The following is a 17,325-nucleotide window of genomic DNA, read 5'->3' on the forward strand; positions in this document are numbered from 1 at the left end:
TCACAGGTGGGGAGAGAAGTGTGCAGGTGGCAGGTGAAGGGCAACCTGTTCCCGGCCCTCAGCGGGTCTTCGCAGGGCTTTGCAGGGAAGCAGTGCACGTGACCCCGGGCACATGGGTCATGTGGAGCTGGGTTAGGAGAGCTTCTGTGTGCCTGCATCTTCACGCCCGTGGGAGACCACAGCCGTAGGATAGATGCCCGGAAGTGGAATTGTGGGTGAAAAGTGAAGTGTGTTTTCAATTGTGGCGGAAACCACCAAATCGCCATTCAAAAAGGCAGTTCAAATTTCACACTACGGCAGTGCGAGAGAGGCCATTTTCACACACCCTCCTAACCCCGTTAGCAAATTTCTTGATTTTTGCTCTAATCTGTTGGATGAAAAATCATATCTTGTTTTAACCTGCCTGTCCTTGATGACATAAATTGAGCATCTTTTCTTATGCTTATTGGCTGTTTCCATTTCTTTGTCTATGAATTGCCTGTTCTTTGCCCATTTTTCTATGGGGTTATTTATGTTTGTCTTCTTGACTGATAGCATCTTTTTACATATTAATGGATATGATTTGTTTATATGTTTCAAATGTTTTCTCCCACAGTAAAAACATAGGGAGGTGATGTAGCACAGAGTTTATGCACACAGGCACAGGAGCCCAACTCCTTGGGTTTGAATCCCAGTTCTGCTACTTCTTAGCTGAGTGACTTTGGGCAAGTCACTTCTCTGTGCCTCTGCTTCCTTATCTGTAAAATTGAGCTCATACACAGAGTTGTGAAGATCAAATGCGTTAGTACAGATAAAGAGCTGGCAACAGGCTGACATTCTTCAACAAAAAGTTGTATCTTTTTCCACTTAAAAATCTTCTCTCATTTTTATAGAAAATCTGTCAGTCTTTTTATTTATTTAAACCTGATCTTCTGGATGTTGTGTTGTACGATTAGGAAGGCCGTTCCCAAGAGGTGCACTTTACAATGAAAAGATAAATATGATAAAGTATCTTGAAATGGAAGCCAAACAGAGCAGAGTCTGTCAGAGACATGAGCAGAAGCTGTGGTACACGCTGTACTGTTTCTGTAGCAGTGGGACATAACAGGGATATAAGGAATCTGAAAAAAATAATGAGGTTGACTTAAAATATTTTCACTGATCTTTGTACTCTCTAAAGCTGCACTGCCCACTTTGGTAGCCCCCTGCCACATGTGGCTCTTGAGCACTTAACATGTGGCTAGTTCTAATTGAGGTGTACTGTGTGTGTAAAATACACACCAAATTCTGCAGATTTAGTACAAGGAAAAAGAAAGTAAACTATCTTATTAATAATTTTTAATATTACATGTTGACATAATATTCTGGATATATTGGATTAAATAAGATATATTAAAATTTCCCCATTTCTTTTTACCTTTTTTTAATGTGTTACTAGAAAATTTAAAACTGAATATGAGACTTACATTATATTTCTGTTGGACAGCACTGCTCTAAAGAGAGGCAATATTTTATTTCCCAGTGTCCATAGATACCACCAAAAAGCAGCCGTATATTAAACCATAAGAAAAAGCTCAGTGACTATTTATTAAAATTGTATAGGCCATAATCTCTCACCGCAGTGCACTGAAACAAGAAAATAAATTTAAACAATGTAAAAACCTCAAATCAGAAATGTTTAAAATGTTCCTAACTTTTGAGATAGGGAAATAAATTTTATAATTACAGATTATTTCAGAGATAATGAGGAAGGTACTACATTTTAAAATATATGGAATGCCGCCAAAGCTGCATTTGGATAAAAATTCACAACCTAACATGCTTTAATTATTAAATAAGGAATAAAGGTAAGTTAAATGAACTAAGATGGCAGCTTGAGACATTAGGAGGAAAACACACACACAGACACACTCCTAAGGAAAGCAGGCAGGGTCGAGATCCGAAAGATACCGTGTAAAAGTCTTGGTGAGATGAGTGATTTTCTAGGAAAATATACGCTACAAAAATTGACTCAAAAATAAAAAGTAAAATGACCACCAAAATATATCAGTAACTTTTTAAAAATCTACAAAAGAGGGCTTCCCTGGTGGCGCAGTGGTTGAGAATCTGCCTGCCAATGCAGGGGACACGGGTTCGAGCCCTGGTCTGGGAAGATCCCACATGCCGCAGAGCAACTAGGCCCGTGAGCCACAACTACTGAGCCTGCGTGTCTGGAGCCTGTGCTCCGCAACAAGAGAGGCCGCGATAGTGAGAGGCCTGCGCACCGCGATGAAGAGTGGTCCCCACTTGCCACAACTAGAGAAAGCCCTCGCACAGAAACGAAGACCCAACACAGCCATAAATAAATAAAAAATAAATAAATAAATAAAAATTAAAAAAAAAAAAAATCTACAAAAGAGATGTTGCACCCAGATGACGGAATTGTCCGACATGGTCAAAGCACAGAAGAGTCCCGTGTTGCTTAGAATAACCTGGAACACTGCTGTCCAGCAGAACTTTCTGTCATGTTGGAAATATTCTCTGTCTGCGTCTTCAATAGTCCGTAGCCACATGTGGCTACTGAGCATTTGAAATGTGGCCAGTGCAACTGAGGAGCTAAATGTTTAATTCTACTTAAACTAAAATTAAGCCGCGCATTGCCAGCATATGGGTCAGTGCGGTTCTAGAGCAGGGATCATCAAACTTAAAGGGCCACTTTGTAAATATTTCAGGCTTTGTAGGCCATACAGCCTCCTTCACAACCACTCAGCTCTCCATTGTAATGTCATAGCAGCAGATAGACAATGTGTAAAGGAATGGACATGTCTGAGTTCCAGTACAACTTTATATAGTTACAGGTGGCCAGCCCTGACCCCTGGTCTAAAGATAGAAAGGAGGGAAACACAAATTATTTGATGGTAATATAATATTAGTAACTAAATCTGATCATTAGAGCACATATACATTACAAACAAAATCCACAGTTATAGATAATAACTTCATCACTCCTCTCAGTAATTAGAAGTAGGAGACAAAGTCAGTAAGGATCTAAGAGGAGTTGAGTGCCATCAACCAACTGGAACTAATTAACGTGTATAAAGCACTCCACTCAACCATAGCAGAATACACATTGTTTTCAAGGACACAAGGAACATTCACCAAGATAGACCACACCACACTTTAACAAATTAAAAGAATTTAAATCATACAAAGTATGACCTGACCATAATAGAATTAAACTAGAAATCAATGACATAAAGATAACAGGAAAACCTCCAAGCACTTGGAAATCAAGCAGCACATTTCTGTGGAATCCCTGAGTCAAAGAGAAAGTCTCCAGGGAAGTTAGAAATAAACTGCCCCTCTTCATGGATGATATGACTGTGCACATAGACAATCTCAGGGAATCTACAAAAATTCTTAGAACTAATAATAATAATAATACACACTGGCTAAAAATAACTAAGTACAATACGAAGTGCTGGTGTGGATGTGGAGTAACTGGAGCTCTCATACATTGCTGGTGGGATTACAAAATGGTACAGCTGCTCTGGAGAACTGTTGGCAGTTTCTTATGAAGTGAAACATACACTTACCTGCAGCCCAGCAATCCAAGTCCTGGGTATTTACCGAGAGCAGTGTCTCCACAGCAACACTATTGACATTTGGGCTGGATCAGCCTTTGTTGGGGGATGCTCTCCTGTGCATTATAGGTTTAGCAGCGTCCTTGGCCTCTGCCACCAGATGCCTGTAGCACCCCTACTCCCAGTCGTGACAACCAAGAATGTCTCTATACCTAGCTGAATATCACCCAGGTAGCAAAAATAGTTGGTGGTTGAGAACCACTACCCCAAGGAAACAAAAACCTATGTTCCCACAGAAACCTGTACATGAATGTTTATAGTAGGTCTATTCATAATTGCCCACAACTGGTAACAATCCAAATGTCCTTTAACAGATAGATGGATAAACAAACTCTGGAACATGTGTACAATGGCACACTACTCAGTAAGAAAAAGAAATGAACTATTGATACACACAACTCAGATGAATCTCAGAGGCATTTTGCTGAGTGAAAGAGGTCAGAAAGTTTACACAGTACGTGATTCCATTTATATGACGTTCTGAACATGACAAAGCTATAGGGACAGAGAACAGATCAGTGGTTGCCAGGGGTGAGGGGTAGGGGTAGTCTGTGACTAGAGTGGGAAAGCACAAGGGGTTTTTTTTTTGGAGTGATGGAACTGTTGTGTGTCTTGGTTATAGTACTGGTTGCAAGAATCTATACATGGGTCAAAATTCATAGAACTGTACAGCCCCCAAAAGTCAATTTTACTGTACGTTCATTTAAAAACTAAAGCATTGTAAAAAGAGTCAGATGTCTCCATTTTGTTAAGTACTCTTCTGGCCTCTCCCCCAAAATAAAACATAGATCTGTCTCACTCTGAATTAAGGCAAAAATTTACATAAAACATAAGTAAATCAAATCTGGAGATACATTAAAGGAATAACATTGAGCACAGAAATTACTGCAAAGATGGTAATGTTTGAAACCAAAATTTATCATGTTAATAGGCCAGAGGAGAAAAATACCCTGACCTTCAAAGGGGTTCAAAAGGGGAGTAAAACATCAATTTCTAAACAAAACTCAGAAGGATACTTTCTGAAATTTACAAAGAGTATCTCAGATCTATAACCAGCCTCCTACTTAATGAAGAATCTTTGGTGGCAATAAAGGTGAGAGGACAATGCTTGGTAACCCTGCGGTTGCTCTGGAAGCTGCGGCCAGGGCAAAACAATGAGAAAAGGAACAAGAGACAAACCCATAAAGAAGGAAGGTCAAAACCACCCTTATCTGCCAGTGACAGCTGCCTACTTAAAAATCCCGAGGGAGTAAAAAATACTGGATCTCATAAGGCAGAGCAGGGAGGTGGTGGATTATAAAATAAACCTGCAAAAATCAGTTGTTTTTATATACATCAGCAAAACTCAGGTTCCCATCAATTAGAAAGCTCTGTGGATAAGAAAAAGATAAGCACCCTAAAGAAAAATGGGTAAAACAATTCTCATAGAAAAAGTGGCTGGTGATTAAATGAAAAAAGGAAAAAAATCAAACTCACTGGTAATGAAAGAGGTACAAATTAAAGCAACATTGAGGCACCGGCATTTCAAAATGGCAGAGACTTTTAAATATAAATATATTTAAAACCTAGCGTTGGGGGGATTTTTAAATGACTTCTCTCGAACACAGCTGATGGAAAGAGTATAGCAATGCTTGTATTAACCCCCTTACAAGAATATGTTTATTTACCGTCTAGTGTTTCTGTTTCTAGAAGTTATCTTGAAAAATAATCAGAAGTGTACACGAATACTTATTAGGCTTTCCATTCAAGCAAAAATTAGGGGAAGAATGGAGGAAGAACCCTAAATGCCCAATTATAGGGAATTATTTATTTAGTAAGACAGTGTACGACTATACAAAGGCACAAACATTAAAAAGCATGTTTTCAAAGAATGAAATGAAACGTTTTTCATTTCAAAGAATGAAAGAATAACATTTTGTTTTTAAAATGCAGGATAGAACATTACATGTATAGAAGAGTGGGCATAGAAAATAAAGATATTTAATAAATCGTATTTTTGTCATTTCCAATGGATCAGATCAAGATATTTAAGTAAGTTAGGATGACCTAAGAATAACCGCGGTCACATGCAGTAGTGAACAGCACAGGGCACATGGGCTTCAATGCATCTCTCTCTGAGTCTTTGTAGCCTGACTTTTCATATTTATTTTAAAGAGCTTAATGTGAGTTTCTATTTTCTATTTTGTTAACATCTGGCAATGAACACAACACTGAGATCTTCAGACTTTATGTTCCAAATCAGTGACTTCTGCATCAGATCATCTTTTCATTTATCAGAGCAAGTCGGGCAGCTTGTACTGGCAGCTCAATCTGTTGTTGGAACACCTCTTTCTTTAGCTACAAAAGCAGCAGGTCCCAATGAACTACTGTTCACACAAGGAAAAGACCCCTAAATGATGGCCTTTTGGTGGGCCTGAGTCTTAATCAGTCCCTGAAGAATCAGAATTTAAGAATAAAACTGTATGTTTTCCACCTCCTTTTTAAAGTAAAAACTAGGCAGCTGAAATCGCAAAGCGTTGTCTTAGATGTCGTGTAGGATTTTCTTGGTTTACTTTTTGTTTTTTAACTTACTCTGAAGCGCTCGGTTCCCACCCTCCTATTTGGAATGGTTTCTCAATTACTGTCTCAGAACACAATGGTTTGAGAAAATAAGTAGACAGATATTCAAATTACAAAGTTAGGAAGGGGGCAGCTGGGGAAGGGTCGGGTGTTCAAATGGGGGAGGTGGGGACAGTCACTGCGATAAACCTACAAACTCTCGCCACAGCTGACACCGTGAGAAACAAAGGAGAAGCTGGAGGTGCTGCCCCAGCAGCGTCCCTGGAGCAGTCGCTCCTGCCGCTGGCGTGGCTGGTGCCCCCAGATCAGATAAAGACGGACTCCACATGGTCCCTGATCTTGGGGGGCTGGCTGTGCACAGCTCGAAAAATGAGCCTGGAATGATATTTTGAGCATCTCCACGGAAACAGGGCTACATGTACACTCCTGGGGGGCGGTCCACGCAGCCTGGCACTTGTGGTGGCACCGCCCCTACGTGCCCGAACTAGACTTCCAGCCTCGTCCCCCTGGGAACGAGGAGGGAGTGACTTCCCAGGGAGCTAGCAAGTTTGGATATAACTCACAGTCCGAGTGTGCTCAGCCTCTGAAATCAGAGTTGTATTTTTGTTGTTTTTCAACTTGTTTTCACAACTTAGCACTGAAATATACTTACATTCTTTTTCCAAAAGAAAACAGTCCATTTTAGAAGGAAATTACTTAACGGTTTTTAACATGATATACTTCTATCAGAAAATTGAATCGTGATTGTTATTTTATTTACCAACCTCCATTGAATCATATATTTCTCTCTGTAGGATAAACCCTAACAATTCAGCACATTAATCCCGAATTCAGAGGGGGCAGGGCTCTTTGCCCCATGCTTTAAGGCGGACAGGAGCCATCACCCAAAATATCAGATAGCTCCCCTTCTATTTGATTTAGAAAGCAAGCGCCTATACCTACTTTAGCAAAGTGACAGTGCTACCATGTGTCATTTTTAAAGTAAATTTTTTGGATAAATAATTTATGCACCTGATATAAAGTTGAAACAGAGCAAACAGAATTACAGCGAAAATAGTTTCCCCCGCCAACCCCTGGCCCTCAGGGCCAGTATGTGCGTGCTTGTGCGTGCGTGTGTGTGTGTGTTACACAAATGGTAAACTCTATGTACACTGCTGTGTGCCTTGCTTTTTTTTTTTTTACTTAGCAAAATGTTTTGACAGTATTTCCAGATCAGCCCAGAGTTCCCCATTCTTTTTTTTCTTTTCTTTTCTTACTTTTTTTTTTTTCTAGCTTTATGGACCTCCATTGTTTATGATGTTCCATAATTTATTTAACCAGTCCCCTGTTGACGGACTGCAACTAGAAATGTTGTGTATCAAGGATGTTCATTGCAGCGTTATTTATAGTAATAAAAGACAGAGCTGTACGATGGAATACTATGGGAACTGCGAAGTGGAACTGTTGGGTTAAAGGTTACATACTTTTTAAATTTTGAGAAGATATTGCCAAGTTGTCTTCACACTTCAGCTGTGTGAGAGGGTGCTGGTTCCCTATCACCAATGTGGTACAGCATCCGACGAGTTTATCTTGACCAGTGTGCAAGATCATAAATGATACTGTGTTGTGGTTTTACTTTGCATTTCTCTTGTTGTGAATGAGGCTGGGCATCTTTTCAAGCATGTGTCTTTTAGAATTTATGTCTATTTTCGTGTGTACTCTTTTGTAAGTTATCTTATTAACCAGGTCATCTTGAGAAAACGTCACAATTGGCTTGTGATGTGTGTGAGCTTGCCAAGGCTTGGGTTTGGGCAGCTGGTGGTGTGGAGGCGCACCAGGCCCCCCAGGGCCTGCATGCCAACTCACATTTAATGTGTGATCCCTAGTTCCACAGCCACCCCGGGACTAAGTTGTCATCACCCTGGGTGACGCTGAGGCCCCGTGGCCCCCGTGGAGGCCCCTGGTCTTGGCACTTCTTGCATTTCCCGCACTGACTAGAGACCACGCTGCAGCAGAGCCTGGGCTCTGGAATCCGACTCCATCGTAATTATTCGAGGATGAGAGAGGGGCTCTAGAGGCTGCTTCTTAACTCAAAGCCTTTTCGGAGTCACTTCTGTCCATCCTAATGCCTCTGGGGTATGAATTACTCTTCTAGCCGCAGAAGTGAGGGAAGCTTTGCGCATGGACAGTAGGATCACGTGGGAAGCAAGGTCTGGCAGAGCGAGGAAGCAGATCCACCCAGGGTGGCCGCTGCTGGCAGCAGAAGGGCTCAAGGCCCAAAGCAGAGGGCAGGCGCAGCCTCTGACGGAGGACGCCGCTCCCCGGCTCCTGCTGACACCCCCAGAGGAGAGCGGAGGCAGCTCGCCTGAGTGGCTGGGGCAGCCTCAGGCCCTCGGGGGCCGCGGGTTTGTCTTTGGGGTCTGTGGTCTGCACAGGGGCTGAGCATCTTAAGCACAAGGCTCAGCCTACAGCCAACCCAGGTGGTCGTAACTCCCACCAGCACAAGGGCGTAGAGCCTGCACTGTGACGTCCTATGGCCTCCGAGGCAGCCTGAGCCCGAGGAGGGACGCCCCCCCATCCCCCCGCCAAACCCCTCGGCATTCTGGCCCAGCTTTCTCTCCATCTCCTCCCACCCTCCAGGCACTAACAGCGAAGTCCGGCATCGGGCAGGTGCCCTAACACTTAGCACTCAAGGTGATAAGTGCGAAAGAAAGGTACCCGGGGAGGGTTTGGGGCTGGGGGCCCCCAGCCCTGGCACCAGGGGTCCTCAGACTCTGCCATGCCTCAGAACGACCTGGGGATCTTGTTAAAGGACAGGTTATGCGGGGAACTGGGGAGGTTCCTGGGAATCTGCATTTTCACAAACACCTGTGGTCACAGGACCAGGCTGAGAAATGCTGGGGTTTTTTTTTTTCCTTTTTGCCTGGCTAAGTCTTATTGCTTCTTTGACTCTGACAGCCCCTTCCGGAAGCCTTCTCTGGCTGCCTGCCTCCCTATCTCCCCCTGCCATGGCAAAGCCCCCTCCCACTGCACCGTGGGCATCACTGCAGAGCTGTCATTGGCTGTGCCCAAGCCGCCGCCTCCCTGGTGTGTCTGTGTCCTTCTGTGTCCCCAGCATCAAGCCGAGCCACTACCTGGAGGTGGCTCTGGGCACATGTCTGTGGAATGAGTGAGGTGGGGAGGGCAGGACAGCATCACGGACCCCAGCCCCCCAGCAGTTGTGGTCTCCTGAGCCGGCGACCTCCCAGGGGCAGGGATCAGCTCTTGGTCATCTCGGGAATCCCCAGTGCCCGCAGCCCCCAGCCCCCAGCTCTTGGGAGGTGCTCAGTAAACATTTGGAGTTTCCTGTGTGCTGCACCGAGGCCAGGCCTTTCAGGAAGCCACCTGGTAAAGGAGATGGGACAGCGGACATTCAGGCCAGCAGGAGCCAGGAAAGGAGGACGAACGACGGGCACAGCTAACAGTGTCCTTGTAAAGAGACACAGACGGCCCCGAGGAGGACAGGTCTGGGAGCCGAGCCTTTGGGTGGAAGTTGTGAGTCGTGGCACGACTCATCCGCCTGTACGACCCATCGACCCGACGCCAGGCCTGGTTCGCATTTGAGTACTGGTTTAAAGGTTTTCTCTTAACAAACTTATTATCAAGCACCTACTTGAAAGCACCATGTAAAGCTAAAAAGATGATTAAGAACCTGGAAGGAGCCTAGGGTGGGAAGGAAGGGGCTTCTGCGTAAATAACAGCAGACCAAGACCGACCTGCAAGGAGAGGGGCTACCAGCCTGGCGCCACTGCAGGCCTGCAGGCTCACAGGAAAGCCTGGGCATTTCTGTGGAAGGGCATCTCTAGCAGAGTGGTCAAGACACAGAGCCCTGAGGTCAGAAGGATGGGGTGCGAACCTTGGTTTTGCCACTCACCGGCTGTGTGGCCTCGGCCCTCTCATCCACACAGTGGGGACGGTTGGGTGACCTCCAGGATTGTAGTGAGGACGGAGGGAGGTGACACATTGGAAGTACTCAGCATTACACCAGGCACGGGTTAGGAGCTGGACAAATGGCAGCTGTTACTATTATTTGCCCGCTGGTGCCATTTATCTCTGATAACCCTGCATAGACAAGGTGGAGAGAACAAGGACATTTATGGCCACTATTTTTTTTTTAATTTATTTATTTATTTTCGGCTGTGTTGGGTCTTCGTTTCTGTGCGAGGGCTTTCTCTAGTTGCGGCAAGCGGCGGCCACTCTTCATCGCGGCGCGTGGGCCTCTCACTGTCGCGGCCTCTCCCGTTGCGGAGCACAGGCTCAGTAGTTGTGGCTCACGGGCTTAGTTGCTCTGCGGCATGTGGGATCTTCCCAGACCAGGGCTCAAACCCGTGTCCCCTGCATTGGCAGGCAGATTCTTAACCACTGCGCCACCAGGGAAGCCCCTTATGGCCACTATTTACCAATGAAGTGTCACACCCATCAATGTGTCTCAGACAGGAAGGTATTGACTAAGAGAGAAATGTAGCCAAGAGTTTCCTGGATTTGGAGAGAAAGTGATGCCCAAACTGGCAAAGGGGCATCGGGGAGTGCTCAGCAGATCTTGCAAAACAGCCTTTTTCTCCCCAGTGTGATTTTTTGGAAGCAGTACATGCTGTTTTACAGAATATTGATGAACAGCCATCATTCTGGTCTGAACCTCCCCAGTGACCTGGGAGCCTCCTGCAGAGAATGTCTCCTTTCTCTGGACTCTGGTCCCAGGCCTCATTTACAGCAGTTTGGAATAAATGTCTAGCGTTGCCTTGTTCCTTGAGGGATGTGTGTCCTGTGTCAGGAGGGGCCCCCCGCCCTTGCCTGCAGTCCATGATCTGGTCAGATGGGTGGTGAAGGCAGCATGGACTGAATGTCCAGCCTGGAGGATGGAGAGGGACAGAGTTCTTGGAGTTGGATGGGAAAGCAGGTGGTGCCTTAGCCAGCTTGGGCTGCCATAACAGAATACCTCAGACTGGGTGGCTAACCCACAGACATTTATTCTCATAGTTCTGGGGGCTGGAAGTCCAAGATCAAGGTGCTGGCAGGGTTGGTTTCTGGTGAGGCCTCCCTCCGTGGTTTGCAGGTGGCCACCTTCTCACTGTGTCCTCACATGGTCTTTCCTCTGTGTATGTGCATCCCTTACACAGAGGTGTGAGGTGTCTGTTCCTCTTCTTGTAAGTTCACCATTCATATTGGATTAGGGGCCCACCCTTATGAGCGCATTAACTGTAATTACCTGTTCAAAGGCCCCATCTCCAAATGCAGTCACATTGGGGGTTAGAACTTCAACATATGAACTTTGGGGGACACAATTCAGTCCATAACAGGTGGGAAAACGCAGGCTACCTGACAAGATCCTTTCTGTACATCTGCTCAGACAAGAGCTTAGTCCCGGCCACTGCAGACAATCTGTCCTGGAAAGAACCTGGGATGCAGGCAGAGGTGAAGGTGCCTCCTGGGACCCTTAGGGGTAAGGGGATGCTTTTGCTTCCTGGCTCTGCCAATGACACACCAGACAACAACAGTAGTGAAGGGAGGTGGTGGGTAGCGTCTGTCCTCGGTCAGCCCGCTTTTGTCTCTGACCCCTGGTGACTCAGGCCACGCAACAGCGTCATAATAAAGGTTATGGCATCAAAGACGGCCGTGAAGCATTGACACCAAGGTCAGGAAGCTGAAACCAATCCAAACCAGGATAGAATGACCACACACGGCGTCCATAGAGAATCCTGAATTGTAAGAAGGCGACGGTGCAGGTAAAGAACAAGGCAAAGGACTGTTCAGCCCTGAGCTTTGCTGATGCTGTAAGAAGGAAGGACCCATACCAATGGGGACATCAGGGTGGAGTGTGGAGGCCGATGATGTGAGCTGCCTGCCCGGACCATGAGGACCCGCGTGGAAAATGAGATACCACAGGCTGAACTGTCTTAGATCACAGGAAATTGTGGGTCAGTAAACTGAGTTCTTAACGGACAGCGCTCTTTGTGTGTTAGGGGCTGTTTTTTTCGCTTTCTTTGATCAGAAGCAGACTTTTCGTGGTGTCCTGGCTTCCTCTTTCATCCCCTTGCTGATGGGTCAGGGGTCTCTTCTGTTTCTTCAAATGCACTGCTTGACTAGGGTGGTCCAGGTGGGCCTGACTCAGGGCCATTCCGGTCCCAAGGCTGCGTGAGGGCCCTGAACCCAAACAGCACCGAGGCCTGAGCTGCATCGGGAGAGGGGTCCGGGTTCTGTGCGTCTGTGGGGCATCTTCTGTTCCGTGGGGTGCGGGGCTGGCCTGGGGTCTGCAGGCTTGGAAGTTTCTGGACTCCCCCAGGGAGGGGGAGATGCTCACCGACCAAAGGTGAACCCTGTCAGCTCATGAGACTCTGTGGCGATGTCTCAGCTGCAACTCCGGCGATTTCTCTGATAACGTTGTTTCCTTTTTTTGGAGAAAAATCTAAGTTTACTGAGAAAAATATAATCCAGTTCTTCCGAAGCCTGTGGGGAGACAGGCATGGCTTCTCATCCACAGGCCGGCAGGGGAAGCGGCGAGAACACGTGCGGAGCGCAGGAACATCGAGCAGCCCCGGGGACTCCGGAACGCAAGGCTGTGTGGTTCTGGTCCACACGGCGGCCAGCAGGGTGGACTTAAGACTGTACACAGAAGCCTGCTCTGCCCCCACGTGACCCCTCTAGTGGCCTGGCCGCCAGGGCCCCTCCCCCAGCTCCCTCTCCACCACCCCGTCTCCCACCTCCACCTGGTGTCCACACCCCTGCTCTGAACGGGTCATACTTTGGGACTCAGACCCAATGTCACCTCCTGGTACAGGCCCTCCTTGACCCCTCTGGCTGGAGCTCCATTCGTGAAGCACTTGAGGTCCTGTGAAGACGACACACAGATGTCGGATGGATTACGACCCCAGACATCTGTCTGCCAGGTGCTTTGAGATGGGCCGGCTCCAGCTGGGCCTTTCCTCTGGGGACTGTGGTCCTCGTCCTGCACACGTGGAAACACGCTTAGTGGGATGAAGCCATTCTCTGGCTAACTCCAAGGCTGAAGCCTTGACAGCTCTGCTCCTCAGCGGCCTGTGGTGGACACCAGGCCCAGCACAGCCCTCGCTGGCTGCAAAACCACCTGGACTGGCCCCTCGAAGAAAGGTCCAGAGCTGACCAGCTCTTACCCTTGGCAAAGAACCCAGGAGGGAGTTGGGCTGAGTAGTAGCAGGGTTGGAAAAAACCCAGGAAGCATATCATGACTGTTGGCAGATACCAAGCAGAATAATCCAGCACTAAGCACCGATGGGAGACCAAGCTGTGATTCCGAAAATTCGGGTCAGTCTAACCGAGCTCCTGAGGATAACGGTCCTGCGTGAGCCCTGCAACCAGACGGTGGGCAATGCGGGGCCTTAGCCAGCCCGGCCGCAGAGCAGCAGCTGCTTTCACCAAGGAGGGATTCTCTGCAGTAAGTAACTCACACGCATACACTGACATATACGCACTCACGCACACACAGTCACACGCGTACATACACACTCTCATGTGCTCACACACACACACACTGACATATACGCACTCACGTACACACAGTCACACGCGTATATACACACTCTCATGTGCTCACACACACACACACTGACATATACGCACTCACGCACTCACATACACACAGTCACACCCGTACATACACACTCTCATGTGCTCACACACACACACACACTGACATATACGCACTCACGCACTCACAGTCACACCCGTACATACACACTCTCATGTGCTCACACACACACACACTGACATATACGCACTCACGCAGTCACAGTCACACCCGTACATACACACTCTCATGTGCTCACACACACACACACTGACATATACGCACTCATGCAGTCACGTACACACAGTCACAGGCGTACATACACACTCTCATGTGCTCACACACACACACACCGACATATACGCACTCACGCACTCACGCACACACAGTCACATGCGTACATACACACTCTCATGTGCTCACACACACTGACATATACGCACTCACGCACTCACGCACACAGTCACACGCGTACACACACACTCATGTGCTCACACACACACACACACTGACATATACGCACTCACGCACACACAGTCACATGCGTATATACACACTCATGTGCTCACACACACACTGACATATACGCACTCACGCACACAGTCACACGCGTACATACACGCTCATGTGCTCACACACACACACACTGACATACGCACTCACGCACTCACGCACACACAGTCACACGCGTACATACACACTCTCATGTGCTCACACACACACACTGACATATACGCACTCACGCACACACAGTCACATGCGTATATACACACTCGTGCTCACACACACACACACTGACATATACGCACTCACGCACACACAGTCACACGCGTACATACACACTCTCATGTGCTCACACACACACACTGACATATACGCACTCACGCACTCACGCACACACAATCACACGCGTACATACACACTCTCATGTGCTCACACACTCCTCTTCCCGTCTGCTCGCAGCATCCCTCACACCCAGCGGGATGCATTTTACTCCCGTCGGCTCTGCCTTCACTGCCCTGGGATGGAAGCAGGGAGTTTGCTGTGTTCACGGAGGAGGAGTGCCGGGTGCCTGGACCAGTGCCCGTCAGCGTTTGTGGACGAATGAATGAACGAAGGAGTGGATGAGTGAGCAGGCCCTGGATCCCTGTTGGCTCCACACTCAGTGCAAAGGCTTGAATGACTGAGAGTAAAAATAATATTGATGAGGAAAAGACGACCATACTGATGTGGCAAATAATTTGACCAATAAAATAAAGACAAACACCCTGGAAAACAAAAATCCACGGATGACTAATCGCCTATAAACGGAGAAAGAGGGGGTGAGTTTGTGGTGAATGGGCACAGCCGGGATCAAGGAGCAGTGACTCAGGCCCAACGCCCGCTGTGTGTCAGCAGCTGAGAGGCCCGCCTGCCACTGCCCGGCGGCCCCCAACCCCCCGTCCTCCCGGCGATCAGGATGGTGGTGCTGTCAGGGCTCTGGGCGCCTTTCCCGCGTGTGATCCCACAGCTGTGCCTCACAGGCGTTGCTCAGGGCGACGTGGTTTAGCAGACACGCCTTATCTGCGGGGCTGCGTCCTGGCCATGGTGATGTTTTCCTCTCTTGGTATCTGCAACACTCATCTGTCTCAGTTTGGGGTGTTTTGTTTTGTTTCTTTTAGTTATATTTGCTTAGAACTTGCAAGCTGTAACGGCCTGACATTTTCTTAAGAAACTTAAATTTAGCAGCAGGAAAGTGATTTGTTTTCAACATCTGTAACAGAGATGCTTCCAGGAACTTCCTGCCCAGCGTGGTCTCAGCCTTGCCAGGCAGGGCTTGGCTGGACGTTGGCAGGACAGAGGGTGGGGCCTTCCGTGCTGAGGCCTCAGCTCTGCCGTGAGTGAGGCCAGCGGGATGTGCCTTGTGTGGTTTCGTATCTTTAAGCAGACCAAGCATCTGTGACCTGGGGACAGTTACAGAGAGGCCGCCAGCTCGTTTCAGTGCCTCGTCTCACTGTCTTGAGTGAGGCACAGACACTAGGGGACCGGTGGGCTCTCCTCTGATGGTGGCCCATGGTCTGTCATTTGTGGGCCACCCTGGAGTGAGCTCTGTGTGAACTTTCTCAGTGGTGCTGGGCAGTTTTATGCTGTTAAGCATCCCCAACTTACAAATATGTTGCTTATTTTAAAGTACTTTGCCAGGTTGGCTGTCCGAGCTTTGCAGGGAAGCAGCAGAATGGCTGCCCAGCAGGCCAGGCCACCTGCAGACGCCGTCGAATCCCCGCTCTGCCTGCGTCTACGTCGGCAGGGGTGGGTACTGGTGGGCAGAGCCCAGAACTTGGAAAAACCTTGGGTTGAATCTTCCACCCTCCAGCAGTAACTTTGGGGCATTACTTAACCTCTGCATCTGTTTCCTTTTAGTGAAATGCGAACTTCTGTATGTCCTTCCTGGGGGACCAGTGAGGATGGAACGAGAAAGCGCCTTGTGTGTTTGGAACACATGCTGGTCCTCCCTCCCTCTTCCCTTCCCTGTCTCCCTTCCTGCCACCATCCTTCCTAGCCCCGGGAGCGCTAGCTTTCGTGGCCAGAGCCTGGAGCCCTGCCTGGGTCAGGGTTCTGGCCAGTGGGAGGACGGAGGACCCCAAAGGAGTGAGATGTGGGGTGGTCGGGACGCTGGGAAGGGACCAGGGCCCCCTACGCTCATCGCTGTCCCATCTCCCAGCCCTCCTCTGTCTGTCTGTGTTTGTTTCCTGGGGCTGCAGTAACAAATTACCACAAACTGGGTGGTAATTTACTCTCCCCCAGTTGTAGAGGCCAGAAGCCTGAAATCAGCGTGTTGGCAGTTCTGCCCCTTTCCGCTTCCAGTGGCTCCAGGTGTTCCTTGGCTTGAAGCAGCATCAGTCCAGTCTCTTCCTGTGTCCTCACCTGGCCTTCTTCCCTGTGTGTCTGCCAGGTCTCCCTCTGCATCTCTCCTATAAGGACACCTGTCATTGGATTTAGACCCTCCATCCAGGATGGTCTCCTCACCTTGACATCCTTCACTTACATCCGCAGAGACCCTTTTGCCAAATAGGTTCACATTCACAGGTGCTGGAGCTTAGCACGTGGACACAGCTTTGGGTGGGCGCACAATTCATCCCACTACACTGTCCCTTCTGGGCAGCCACTGTGGGCCCAGACCTGAACCCACCCTAAGCTGAGGAACAGCAGAGAGAGATGGGGGAGAGGAAGGTGAGGGTGGTCCCAGGGTGGCCTCAGGAAGGGTCATGGGTTTGCTTGAGAGCGAGGAAGGAGGGTGAACCAGCAACTACTGCCCTCGCTTCACAGATGACACGTGAGGGAACAGAGGTCCGGTTACTTTGCTGTTGTATAGGCTCAATAATCAGGTGATAAGCATGATAGAGAATGAAGGCGCCTCCAAAAAGCTTATCAGATTATGGATTTCTTTCTCTGTCTTCTTTCTTTCTCAAAATGAAAATTGCTTTATCGATTACATTATAAAATAAGACCATGAAAGAAACAATATATGCTCATTCTTCAATTTTTAGACAATTGAAAGAGTAAAAAGAAAAGAGTAAAAGTCACCCCCAAATTCCACCCCCTACTGACACCTGTGGTTGACATTAT

General features: G+C 47.8%; 1 protein-coding gene across 1 annotated transcript in view; it reads left to right on the forward strand.

The window, feature by feature from the left end:
- The window catches only part of NGEF (neuronal guanine nucleotide exchange factor), a 43,055-nt gene that overhangs the window by 10,946 nt on the left and 14,784 nt on the right, over positions 1-17,325 (forward strand). The window lies entirely within an intron of this gene.

The sequence above is a fragment of the Eschrichtius robustus genome, chromosome 5, assembly GCF_028021215.1.
Source record: "Eschrichtius robustus isolate mEscRob2 chromosome 5, mEscRob2.pri, whole genome shotgun sequence".
NCBI classification, from domain to species: domain Eukaryota; kingdom Metazoa; phylum Chordata; class Mammalia; order Artiodactyla; family Eschrichtiidae; genus Eschrichtius; species Eschrichtius robustus.